At 39.5% G+C, this 12794-nt stretch overlaps 1 pseudogene; it reads right to left on the bottom strand.

Annotated features, from left to right (window-relative positions):
* Positions 1-286: 286 nt before the first annotated feature.
* The window catches only part of LOC149168182 (aldose reductase-like), a 52233-nt pseudogene continuing 39725 nt past the window's right edge, over positions 287-12794 (bottom strand).

Genomic DNA, 12794 nt, shown 5'->3' on the forward strand with positions numbered 1-12794 from the left:
AACCTTATGCTAAACAAATATTCCACTGAAAAAATAGAGTGTAATTACACTGAAAGTGTTTTATAAGGGTGTGTTTGCCCATTAACCTTCATCGTCTGTCCATAGAAAATCTGAGGATGACGCATATCGTAAAATCCAATTGGCTTATGTCATTCCTTACAATTATAGATCGCGTCGTCCATATCTGCCTGCATCTATCATCGACAATTTGCCACGTAATCCATGAATTTTGACTTTTTTCCACATATGAGAGTCGATGTCATGTAACAACACTTCTCCTATTGGCTTACACTTCTATCAACCAATATTTCTCAACCCTTGCCCCCATTGAATTCATCTCCTCCATCTCTTCGTGAAGAGCCACTATTTCGTTCTGGTCACTTGGAAAATCTACCTGCATGTGCCATAATTTTTGCATAAATATCATGTATAAGTGACATCCATATTATTTGACAGGGGCCGTAAAATATGCACAAGGAAGAAAACTTTGTATACAAGTGTTATGGCACCTGGCATACAAAAGGAATTCTTTTGCATAGTTAAGTAGAGATTCCAACTTTTTCATTGTGAAATTACATATCCCAATTTCTCGAACCTTTTTTTCAGCTACCAAATTTTCCATTTCCCTCCATACACTTTCCATGTCTAAATCTAACACATCACCAACTTTGGGAGGCATGCATGCCCTTCTCTCAAGTGAAATGGTCAATGGATTTGGAAAAGAAGATGATAAACAAAAGAATCAATTCAAGACATCCTCTCTTGATATGTAGCCTACAAAATTTCTCGAAAGATAAATTCAAATCAATCATTTTTAATTAGTTTTATAGGAATCATGATTAAATTCAATTTCTCATTTGATGTTGATTTTGTTGGTTCAGAGGACTCCTAATTAAATTTGATTTCTCATTTGATTAAGATTTTCTTTCTATGAAACAAAGATAGATAGTTTCACACGAGAATTTTTTAATTAGTATTTTTATATAAGCCAAGTGGGTCAAATAGACCACGTAAATGAGAGATGAGAAATCTATGGAGTAAAATAATATTACTGCACTTTAAGCATGAGGGCTACATACTAAGTAAATATTAAGATAGTCAAGTTGTAGGTCATTAAGATACATATCAAGAGGAACCCTGACTTTGTTCATAGACATATTAGTGCATCTGTCCAACTCCCAAATAGGAAAGAGAATGAAAAGCCCATTAGATACAGGTGAAGGATGTTGGTTTAACAACAAGTTAGCTAATCATAGTTTGAAAGTGTCTTATGCGATAAATAGGATATCAATCTAAAATGTGAAGTAGAGAAGATATAAAATGTTAAAACATAATACCTACCAAAGCTTGGATACCACAATCAGATCCTTCTTATTAATGCCTGCATCCATGGAAACTCTCAATCCATAGCCAACTTGCAAAACACAACCAAGCAATCAACCATGCAAGCCTATTGAAGAAATTCATTGTCCTAAAAAAATCAATTAACCTACAATTTTTGCTCAATAATCCTAGAATCCCAAAGAAAAATCATCGCCTCCTCCTCAAGGCCATGTGGTTTAGTATCAATATGGCGGTAATCATCTTGCAATGCCCAATTGTATAACAACATAGTATTCTAATAAATTTTTCACTTTAATTAAAGTTCCAAGGTCCATTACCTGCACTATGGCATTGAAGAAAACATCTGTAGCAACCTTGTCTGCTTTCCAGGTGCTAAGGCCCACAACAAGGATTTCATTCCCACTTATGAACTTGTATTTACTTCAAATTGCATCACCCATGGGTAATCTTGTGGAGCAACTTTGTTTTCTTGTGCTATCTTGTGTCATCTTACAATTCCCCCCCTCCTCCTTTCTTTTCTCTTGTGTTCCTATTTCCTTATTATTAGTTTTTATGCTTGCTCTTGCCTCAAATGATCCAGATTTATGCAAGAACACACAAAAAATACAAAAATACCCATATACACAGAGATGTAGCAGAAATAAAACTTCATTTCATTAATATCAAGGAACTGAAGTATGCTTACAGAAATAAAAGTAAACTAGCTCGGGTGATGGTATCTTATCTCTGAGAAGAGATGTAGCGCTTACATGCCTCTCAAATGTGTTACAATGAGGCTCAAAGGCTTATTTATTATTGAGAAACAATGGAAAACCCTAAACATCCAAAAACCTAACACTAAGAGATGAAGCGCCAAAATTGTAAACCCCGTTTGGGTAAATTGGTACATCAACTTCCCAGGGTCGTAACTTTGGCATACGATCTCTGTTTGGCTATGATAATACCTTATTTCGAATATTTCAAAGAGGATGCCGAAAACAATATTGTAGATTGGTTGGGAGTTTTCTGGCGATAGAAATTGGGAATACCTAGAAATATGCAAAGCTCTATTAGAGTGGGTGGGGCTGGCCAATCCCGAATGACTTGTATCTTGGCTGGGTCCACATTCACACCCTGCTCATCAATGATGTACCCCAGGTATTGAACCTGGGTCATGCAAAAAGTGCATTTCTCCAAATTGGCACACAACTTGTGTTGCTGCAGGGTTTGAAGGACTTGTCGAATATGGTGGAGGTGTTCTTCCCAACTCTGGCTGAAGATCAAGATGTCATCTAAATAAGCCACAACGAATGCATTGGTGAAGGGTCGTAAGATGTCGTCCATCAATCTTATGAAGGTTGCGGCGGCATTTCTCAACCTGAAAGGCATGCCCAACCATTCGAAAAGGTCATCCTTGGATTTGAAGGCAGTCTTCCACACATCAGAGGGTTCAATAGGCACCCGGTGATAACTAGACTTCAAGTCAATCTTGCTGAAATATTTGGCCCCCTTGAGCTGGTCCATAAGTTCATCAATCCATGGGATTGGGTACCTATTCTGGACAGTGATCTTGTTCAATGCTCGATAATCAATATAGTGAAGCCACCCGATGGTGTACAACTGCCGATGTGCTGTAGTTAGTAGGACCAAATGCTTCACGAACTTTGCTAAAATGAGGTTCTTTTGTCTCCCGCTGTAGACAATGAACTGCAGCGGAGATCCCTTGACCCAAATTTGTGAGTGGAAGAGGCATTCCCCCTCCTCTGGATCTTCAAGATCATTCTTCTGCATCTTAGTGGTGGCCACAGTGGCACTGGGCTCCGCATCAATGATCTGCTTCCCTTTTTCATTCCCCTTGTCTGATTCTGACTCAGATTTGGAACATGCATCTGATTCAGAAGCCTTCAACTCGACCACTAGTGACTGCTTGGCCCGACACTCACTTGTGTTGTGAGTGCACCTCTTCTGGAACTCACACCATTTTCCTGTGTCCTTTATATTTGTGGTGTTGTTCTTTGCTTGCAGCTTTGAAGGGTTGTCTTGGGTCGCCCCACCTTGGATTTTTCCATTGCTCCATGGTTTGGGGGCACCTTTTCCTTGCTTTAGATTCGTAGATCCAAAGTATCGCTTCTTTTGTTTAAAATTTTGCTCAATCTTGACAGTGTATCGGTACGCCGATCCAAGCAAGGAGATGTCTAGGAACTCCATCTCGTCTTGGACATACTTGTGTAGACAGTTGCGGTACTTGAGTACAAAATGCCGCTCATAATCCTTGATACCCAGCTTCGTCTGAAGGGTATGGAAAAAATTTGTAAACTCCAAAACATATTGGTCCCTTCCCTGTTGTGGCATGGTCCACTTTAAGTATTTATCATCATAGCTCCTGATAGGGTAACATTGTTCCTTGATGACGTCTCGGAAAGAATTCCAAATGGGTGCGGAGGAAAACAATGAAGATTCCCTCTCATTCTTTTATTCACAGTAGCTTTCCCACTAGTCCTTGATGTGTGGGGCGGATTTGAAAAGTGAAAAAGTAATCTTTTCACGATCGGAAAAGTCATGAACTGAAAAATATCCTTCTAATTGATTTAACCATTTATCTATGGCATCTACATCTATCTGGCCCTCAAATATGGGAATATCAAAGTTAACTTGTACCTTAAAAGGAGTGACACCTCTAGAGTGGTTGTTGGATGAATATGCATTGTTTGTGGGTTGTCGTCGAAGGATATGGGCAAATTTATCCATCATCATGTTCATATGTCACTTGAGGGTTTCCTCAGCAATATTTTGAAAGGATCTCATACCCCCTCATCTTTATTTTCTTCCGCCATGGTAGGCCGTTGGGTTTTGCGAGGCTGGTCTTGCAAAGGTTCAACGAGATTGAGCCCTAACTCCTTATACCCGGACCTCATTGGGGACATGCAAAGAAAAACAAAGAAAGAGAAGACCGCTTTGATATTGTTGATTTAGACTTAGGAAGGAACAAAACAAAATACATAAATACCCATATACACAGAGATGCAATAGAAATAAAACTTCATTTCATTAACATCAAAGAACTCAAATATGCTAACATAAATAGAAGTAAACTAGCTCGGGCGATGGTAGCTTATCTCTCAGAAGAGATGTGGTGGCTACATGCCTATGAACTATGTCACAATGAGGCTAAAATGCCTATTTATTATTGAGAAACAATGGAAAACCCTAAACATCCAAAAACCTAACCCTAGGAGTGTTGTAGTGTTTTCTTCTCAATGATGTACGAAAAGAACCCACTTAAGATTGTGGATGACAAACAATCTCAACAATATAAGTGGCTACTAAACATTGTAGATCTATAACTATTGATAGAAACAAAACCTGCCAAAATTCTGATCTATGCTACAATCATAGTTAAACAGCGAGGGAGAGTAATAACCCCAATTATCTAATGGAACCTAGATATGTAAAGAATAATTTTATAATAACACCTGTGAAGAGAACAGATAAATGTTACCAATCCCCCTCTATGGGATGTGTTCTTGGCTATCCTCAAATGTCTTCAGCGTCTGTAGAGTCTCTTTCCTCTATAATGGATAAACCCAACAAAAATATGGTGTGCGACAATGAAAATAATCAGAGTTACAATAGTGAGTGCAACAATGAAAATAATCAAAAGTGAATAATGAATGGAAAACATTTCTGTTTATAACAAAATATCGAGTTATCCTCGAATAACGAGCAATAATAAAATATTATTGATCCCATTCTTATAATAACCACTTGGAATATTTTATTATATTTATTTAGGAGGGAAAAAGTATTTAAACTTTTATTTAGAAATAATAAATAAATAAATAATTTGTTTATCATCTCAAGGAATTAGTTAAGGAATAATAAACAAATAAGGATTTATTTAATTATTCCTAAGGGATTTAGTCAAATTTAACAAAGAATAATAATTAATTAGTGATTAATTAATTATTCTTAGAGAAAAATAAGAAAAATAATGATTTATCTATTTATTTTTCATGATTGTGTCAAATTTGAGAAGGAATAATAATAAAAGAGTGGTTAAATTAATTATTCCTAGAAGAAAATCAAATAAATAATTATTTATTTAATTATTCTTCATGGGTTTAACTATAAATTACTTAATAAAGGTGGTTTCTTAGGTAATTTCTCACAGTGAAAGCAATTTTACTAGGGTAAAATTGACTTTACATGGTATACATCGATCCATCTAGTAAATTGGGCTAGATGATCAATTTTTTGGTGATAACAAGGAGATGAAGCGCCAAAATTGTGGGCCTCGTTTGGGTAAATTGGTACATCAACTTCCTGGGGTTGTAAATTTGGCATACGATCTCCGTTTGGCTATGATAATACCCCGTTTCGAATATCTCATAGAGTAGGTCGAAAACTAAATCATTAATCGGTTTAAGACTTTTCTGATCTCTCCGTTTTCCCTAAAAACATCTTTTAGTCCCTCAAAACGGCTTAAGAAGTTTAGGACACAAAAAACTACCAAAAATAGTAAGTGCACTACAATTAAGGAAACCGAAAAGAAACAATGGCGGGGGTCCAAGTGGAATAGGTGGGTGGCCACCAATATCCACTTGGATATGTCCTCCCCCCTTAGGAAGTAATGGTCCCCTTTGCATTGAGTGCCTCTATGAGATGGGGAAATTTCGTTGAACTTGATCCCCAGTGAGCCACTTGCCTTGGTGTAGGAATTGGCCAATTTTGACAACCCAATACAATTGGATCTTCTGTGGTGAGTGTTCTTGATTTGCGTGTCCATGATCAGATCAATTGTGGCCTATTCTATGCAGTCTGGGTTTAACTCTGTTGGTGTGATTTGTTCTGCAATGTTTGATGTGTCTAGTAATGGTGGAAAGTATGGTCGAAGGTGGTACACATTGAACACTAGATGCAGGCCAAGGAATGGTGGAATGTTGAGCTCGAAAGCATCATCCCTTACCACCTCAGTGATGGTGTAAGGCCCATATCGGAGCAGGTAAAGCTTGTAGTGGGGCCCAACGAGGCACTCCTTCTGCAAATGTAACCAAACTTTGTCGCCCACCTAGAACTTTGCGACACCTGATGCTGATCATGATGCTTCTTGTATGTAGCAATGACCCTATCCAATATGTCATGGACCTGTTGGGGGATGTACTGAATGTGGTCAATGAAGATGTTAGCCTTATCAACTTTAGACTAGGCATGAGCTGAATCTGCCTGAGTAGTTGCAAATGGTATGGCCACATCAATAGGACATAGTGGCTGGAATTCGAACCCCACTTGAAAGGGACTACGGCCAATTGAGCTATGGAGAGCTCAATTGTAGATGTGCTAGACATAGGGGATGCTTTCATCCCATGTGCATGGATTCTTCGAGTTGTACATACGCATAATGTGTATGATCATCATGTTGACGACCTCTATTTGGCCATCAGTTTGGGGGTATAAAGCCGTGGACTTAGTGAGCTTGGTGTCCAACATCGACCAGAGACTTGACCAAAATTTACTTAGGAACCTGCTGTCCCAATCTAAGATAATGGACTATGGGATCCCAAAATGTACCCAAGATCGTTTAAAGAAGAGCTTAACAGTGGCTTCTGCTGTGATACTCTTCTTGCAGGCCGCCATAATGGCCATCTTAGAGAATCTGTCAATGACCAAAAAAACACACTCATTACCATGCTTAGTAGAAGGAAGGAACGACATGTAATCCATGGAGATGGATTCCCAAGGTCGATTAGGAGTAGGCATAGGAGTATATAGGCCTTTCTTCTTGATGGTTAGTTTGACAATGGCGCAGGCAATGTAGGATCTGATGTACTTCCCAACATCCTATCGAAGGTTCGGCCAATAAAAATACTTCTACATCATTACTGTTGTTTTCTCTACCCTGAAATGTCCAGAGACCCAACTATAGTGCTGTTGGGAACGGGTCCCCTGGGGGTCAATTTTGGGGTTAAAAACCCAATTTTTGGGGTAGAAGGCCTAAAGTTTGTATAAATAAAAGTAAAGTCTCCACATTTTTTGGTCGTAGAGCGCGAAAATTGATGGGCCTCTAAATTAGACATAAATTAAGGTCCATGCCTCTAAATTAAAACATAAATTAAGGCCTATGACCATCTTTCAGCACATTAAACCTCTCTTTTTGCATTAGATAATTTATTTTCAACTTTAATATATTCATTAGGAAGGTTTATGAATAATTGGGTATTTGTGCCTAATATTATTTATTTTTGTGGAATATTATGAGAATATTGGGAAGATTATGAAGATTTGGAGGAGGAGATAATTTAGGGACTTGTTACCTACTACAAGAGGATCAATAATAAATAATAAATCAACAAGATATTATGGAATTATGGCACATATTATGGAACTCCAATGATTGAGAAAATCTAGGAATGTGTTCCTCTAATCAAGGGACTAGATCCACTAATCAAGGGATTTTGGTGGGGAAAGATTCCTTCATTCGTGGGGAATGATTCCTAATCATTTTGTATAAGTACCAAGTCGAATTTTCCTCTAGGGAATGATTGAGAAAATCTAGGAATGTGTTCCCTGCCATTTAATGCAAATTCCTAATGTTGGGGACCAGATCCATTAATCAAGGGATTTTGGTGGGGAAAGCTTCCTCCATTTATGGGGAATGATTCCTAATCATTTTTTATAAGTACCAAATCTAATTTTCCTAGGGAGATAGATTTTCATTAGTGTTATTGTGGAGAGAGCTTGTATTTTTGCAGCTCCATTGTATTTTCTTGTAGGGATGTAATTCTATTGATGAAAATAATGAAGATTGGTGTCATGTGCAGATTCTAAATCTTGTTCTCCTCCATAGGTCTCTGAGTTTCCTTGGGCTTGGCCATCCCAGGAACCTCAGAGCCCTTTTGTATCATTTTCTTTCCTTCTTTTGACTACTTATTCACATGCATCTCTAGTTTTTATTTCTTTCTATTTCTGCATTTAGTATTAATGATTTTTTGTTGTAGTATTGAGTTAAATGGTTGATGTAAGTTATTTTGTAGGATCGCAAGCATTATTTCATCCTTGGAAAACCTTTGGAACTTCATAATAATCATTGATTTTCTTGGATTAGTCTTCTTATTCCCAAATCTAGATTGCTGGACCTTCTTTTTAGCAAAGAAAAGTAAATTTCTGTTATTTTTTAGAGCATGCTAACAAGCTTCAATCTAGTTGGTTCCACATGCATTAAATGACAAAAAATTTCTAGTTCATAACAAAAATTTCCCCATTACATTTGCACTTGATTTGGTTAGGCATTTTTTAGATTTACTAGCTCACTAGTTCTCGAATTTCTAGATTTTCGACTAGTAATGTTTTTATTTTTTATTTTTTTTGCATGGGTTAACAGAGGTCTTTTTGAGTGATTCCACTTGTAATATGGACCTAAGACATCCTAGTTAATAAAAAAATTGTCCCATCCAATTTGGATTTGATTTTCTTGGTCATTAAACCCTCACCAATTTCATCATTTCGCAAGGAAACTTCTCCAAGCTTTTTGAGGAAATTCACCCATCTCCCAACTTTGGTTTTGAGTTCTGAGTGATCCTAGGAATTTTATCACTCCATTCCATCCACCAACCACCTTCCCTAAGCCTTCCGTCGCCTCCATCGCCCATCATTTTTCTCTCAGCTGTATCCTGTAGGTTTTCAGGGGATCCTGTAGGTTTTTACTACATCCTGTAGGTTTTCCTATAGTGGCCTGTTTTGAGGCTGAATTGAGGGAAAACCTCCAGGAAGCCACACAAGGTAACCTAAGGGTCTCCCAAGCCTTCCAACCATCCACCATAATCTCCAAGCCACCTGCCACATCACCAAAAGAGATTAGCTTTCACACTCACATGAAAAAAGACAAAAAGAAAAATATATTTATGTTATTCATTTACATGCACAACAGTAGAAGGTTTGATGGTTTGAATATGCATGCTTAGGATAGTAGGATTGCATACATGTTAACTTAGCATTCTTTTTAAGCAAATCCTCTTAGTAGTTAGTTAGAAAATGGTATGTTTTAGCATTTTATTTCAGTCTCTTTCCTTGTACTTTCTTTCTCTCAATAGGTTAAGGTTCCAATTCGAACATTTCATTTTCTGCAATTAGTTTAGGATTTGACTTTAGTACATTCACTCCAATACATCATGAGAGAAAAGGAAGGACACATTGTATGATGCACATATAGTGCCGATACCTCTTAAATTTGTACAAACCCCGGGTTGATAATTAAAGTCGGTAGCCTTGGGAGTTGCAGTAGTCTAGTTGCAATACCAAGGCTCATTAAAGATATCTAAAGTCAAAAAGGGTTTTCCGCCCTTAGTCTAGATAGGTTGTGTCAGTTTTGGAGATCTGCCCTTGGTCCGTGGACCATGGGATTGTATAAAAAGGAGGTCTTAAGAGGAGTCTAGGGCAATAGAGTAGAAGAAAAAATGAAGTAGAAGTAATTGATGAGTTTGTAAAGAGCTAAGAGTGAGAGTCTTAGCGTAGGAAGAGGCTCTGCAGCTGAGTGCATAGAGGCCTAGGGTAGAAGTCCATAGCTGAGTGTGTGGACCCCTGCAACTATGTGCACAGGGCGGATAGAGTCTGTATTGGGAATCTGAATCATCAATAAAGAGAAGTATTATGAAATTACTGTGTACTTTCCATCTGTGTATGCGTTATTGTACTTCTGTTATAAATGTTACGGTTATGCTATGTTGAATATCATGAATTAATGCTGTATTGATGCGTGAATCTATGTATTTCAGTTTTCCATATGAACGAAAGTAAGAATATATGTTTACGCAAAGAGAACCATAATACATGTTAAAGTAACCAATAATTAAGCTAATCTAGGTAGACACAGAAGTAAGACTAATTACAAAAGTGTGTAAGCACCTGATCTATCTATTTAGGGTCCACGAAGGATGACTAGAGAATTTCATGGAGGCTCCAAGGATGAATAAGAGAAGTACATTGATAATCCCTAAAGGGCTTATCGATCTGCGTGAAGGCAGAGTGAAGGTCTAAAAATCGACATCACAACCATCTCAGGGTGCGGAAACTTGGTTCTTACATCCTCCCATACTGCTTCAGGTGAGACTTCAGTCCACACTCTGTGGATTGATGCTGAAAGGGCCAGTAGTGTAGGGATTTACTTGGCTGCTTAACGCTAAACTTGGGTCAGGGCCCATCAAGCCAACAAATGGTTCCGTTGCCGGGACCAGGATCTGCCTAACGAGATGTGCGATGTCGTATCAATGGAATCCAACTAAGAAAGAGATCGAAAACTGGTTGGATAGAAAGATCCATGAATTTGCGGTGCAAGAGAACAAAAATCTGCGATTGACGAAAGAACAGTGGCTAGATATATATATGTACACAGAAATACACGAAATCTTCTTCTGTTCCTTCCCGGTTGAGTTATACGAGTGGATCGCGAAGTTGGCAGACGACCAAGGAAGGTGGAGGCTTGACAATCCGATTGTTTGGACACCAGAGTTAGTACAGATATTGGAAGCCTCTGAAGATAAGATCGCGCGCGCTGTCGACCATTGGCTCGACCACATCATAGGAGGATTTGTGACAGAGTTTGTGGTCAATACTTCTGTCAGTTACAGCGAAGCAGAGGGCCACTTCTTTAAAGGACTGCAGGGTAAGTGTTTAAAGTCACTAAGTACTTGGATTAAGATGCTCATGTGTGAAAAGTGGGTCATGTGGTTACCTTGACGTTTGGAGCTACGCGAAGTGGAAGGTCTTTCAGGGACAAAGGAAGAAAAGGTCCTGAGTATAGCCCGCTGATTGAACCTCCTTTGAGTGACGACAAAGGAACACTGTAGTCTTCTCCACTAAGCGCTATTCAGCTTATAAGACAAGGGTTCCGTGAATACCTACACCGTCCCCATCCTTGTCCCATCCATCCACACCGCCTCCATCCTCACCTCCACCACTCACCCCATCACCCACACCACCACAATCCTCACCTCCACCACTCACCCCATCACCCACACCACCGCCACCTCCACCACTATTCAACATGGCGAACTCCGTAAAGATACCTATATTCAAGGGCATAGGGAATGAAGATCCTGACCAGTTTGGTTCATCGTGAAGGCTATACGGGAAGCTCAGGGTATCATGGATGACCAAATGAAGAAAGCCATGCTGGATAATGCTTTTCAGGACAACGCGCTAATGTGGTACATTAAGTACAATACTAATAACCCAACGTTCGTGTTGGCAGATATCCAGGCTATGCTGAATAGATAATTTAGTAGACCTAAGTCTCAAGCACAATCAATTGTGGGATTCAAGGAGATAATGATGAAGCCTAGGGAGACACCCTGAGATTTGGATCAAAGATTGAAGTGTATGATCCGTGAAGCCAACGTGAACCTAACTGATGGGCAGCACCGCGAATGGTTTATGGCCTCGCTCTTGCCCCACCTAAGGGTTGCGCTATCACAATAGAAGATTGGGACCCAGGAAGAATCTCTGGAAATTGTGATGAGACTACATGAGACACCAATGTAGGATGCTAATCTGGGGGTTCAGCAAATTCATGCGTAGTTGCAAAACCTTTGCCTCAAAATGCAAAGTCTGAAGAAGGACAGAGCAGCTCGGCTAGAGGCATGCGAAGAAGTTTGGTGCCTAAAATGCAAAGGTCAGGGGCATGACAAGGATCACTGTCCAGTATTTGCGAACTATGTTGTAGCAGGGGGACCAATGCCTCTATGGCCAGAGGTTGCAGCAGGGCCAAGTGTAGGGCCTGCGCTATGGTGCGGTATATGCCAGGTGGTTGGGAAACATGCGACTGACAATTGCCATTTGCTGTAGAAATTCATACACACACCACAACAGCTCTTGCAATTTCTGTCAATCAGTAGGTCACGACGAGTGAAATTATCGTAGTTATGAATTAATGATGGACAGGATACCTGCATACAGGGTGTAGGCAGAAACGTGGCCTCTGGACCAAGGCATTGGGGGAACGCGAGGTGAGTATCAGTGGCATGGTCGAGGTTGAGGTGGAGGGGGGGTTGGTAGAAGCTGAGGGCAACTTATTTGTTATAATTGTGGAGGACCAAGACACTACGCGAGGGACTGTCTGAATTCAACGTGAATGTCATGCCGCTACTGTACTCAGTTTGACCATGCAACTGAAGATTTCCCTATATTGTTGGCTAAGATTCGTGAAAAGGGGACGTAGCCTCCCCAGCCAATGCAGAACCTCCAGATGATGAGGGATGAGCCTTGCGAGGAAGACCCTAAGGTAAACATTATGAAGTGGAGCGGAACAACAACTGGGGAGGATAAAGGGAAGTGGCCTGCAGAAGGTGAATGGGTCCACAGAGCACCAGAAAAGGAGACTGGGTTTGATTTGGAGCACGCGAAAGCAACATTTATGAAAGTAAATAAAAGCTTCACTGAGGCCTCTACCTTAGGAAGTCAGTAGAAACCAGTTGAAGAAA

The sequence above is a fragment of the Pinus tabuliformis genome, chromosome 4_2 (assembly GCF_031772625.1).
Source record: "Pinus tabuliformis cultivar Carrire ecotype Pingquan chromosome 4_2, CPIR1, whole genome shotgun sequence".
Taxonomy (NCBI): domain Eukaryota; kingdom Viridiplantae; phylum Streptophyta; class Pinopsida; order Pinales; family Pinaceae; genus Pinus; species Pinus tabuliformis.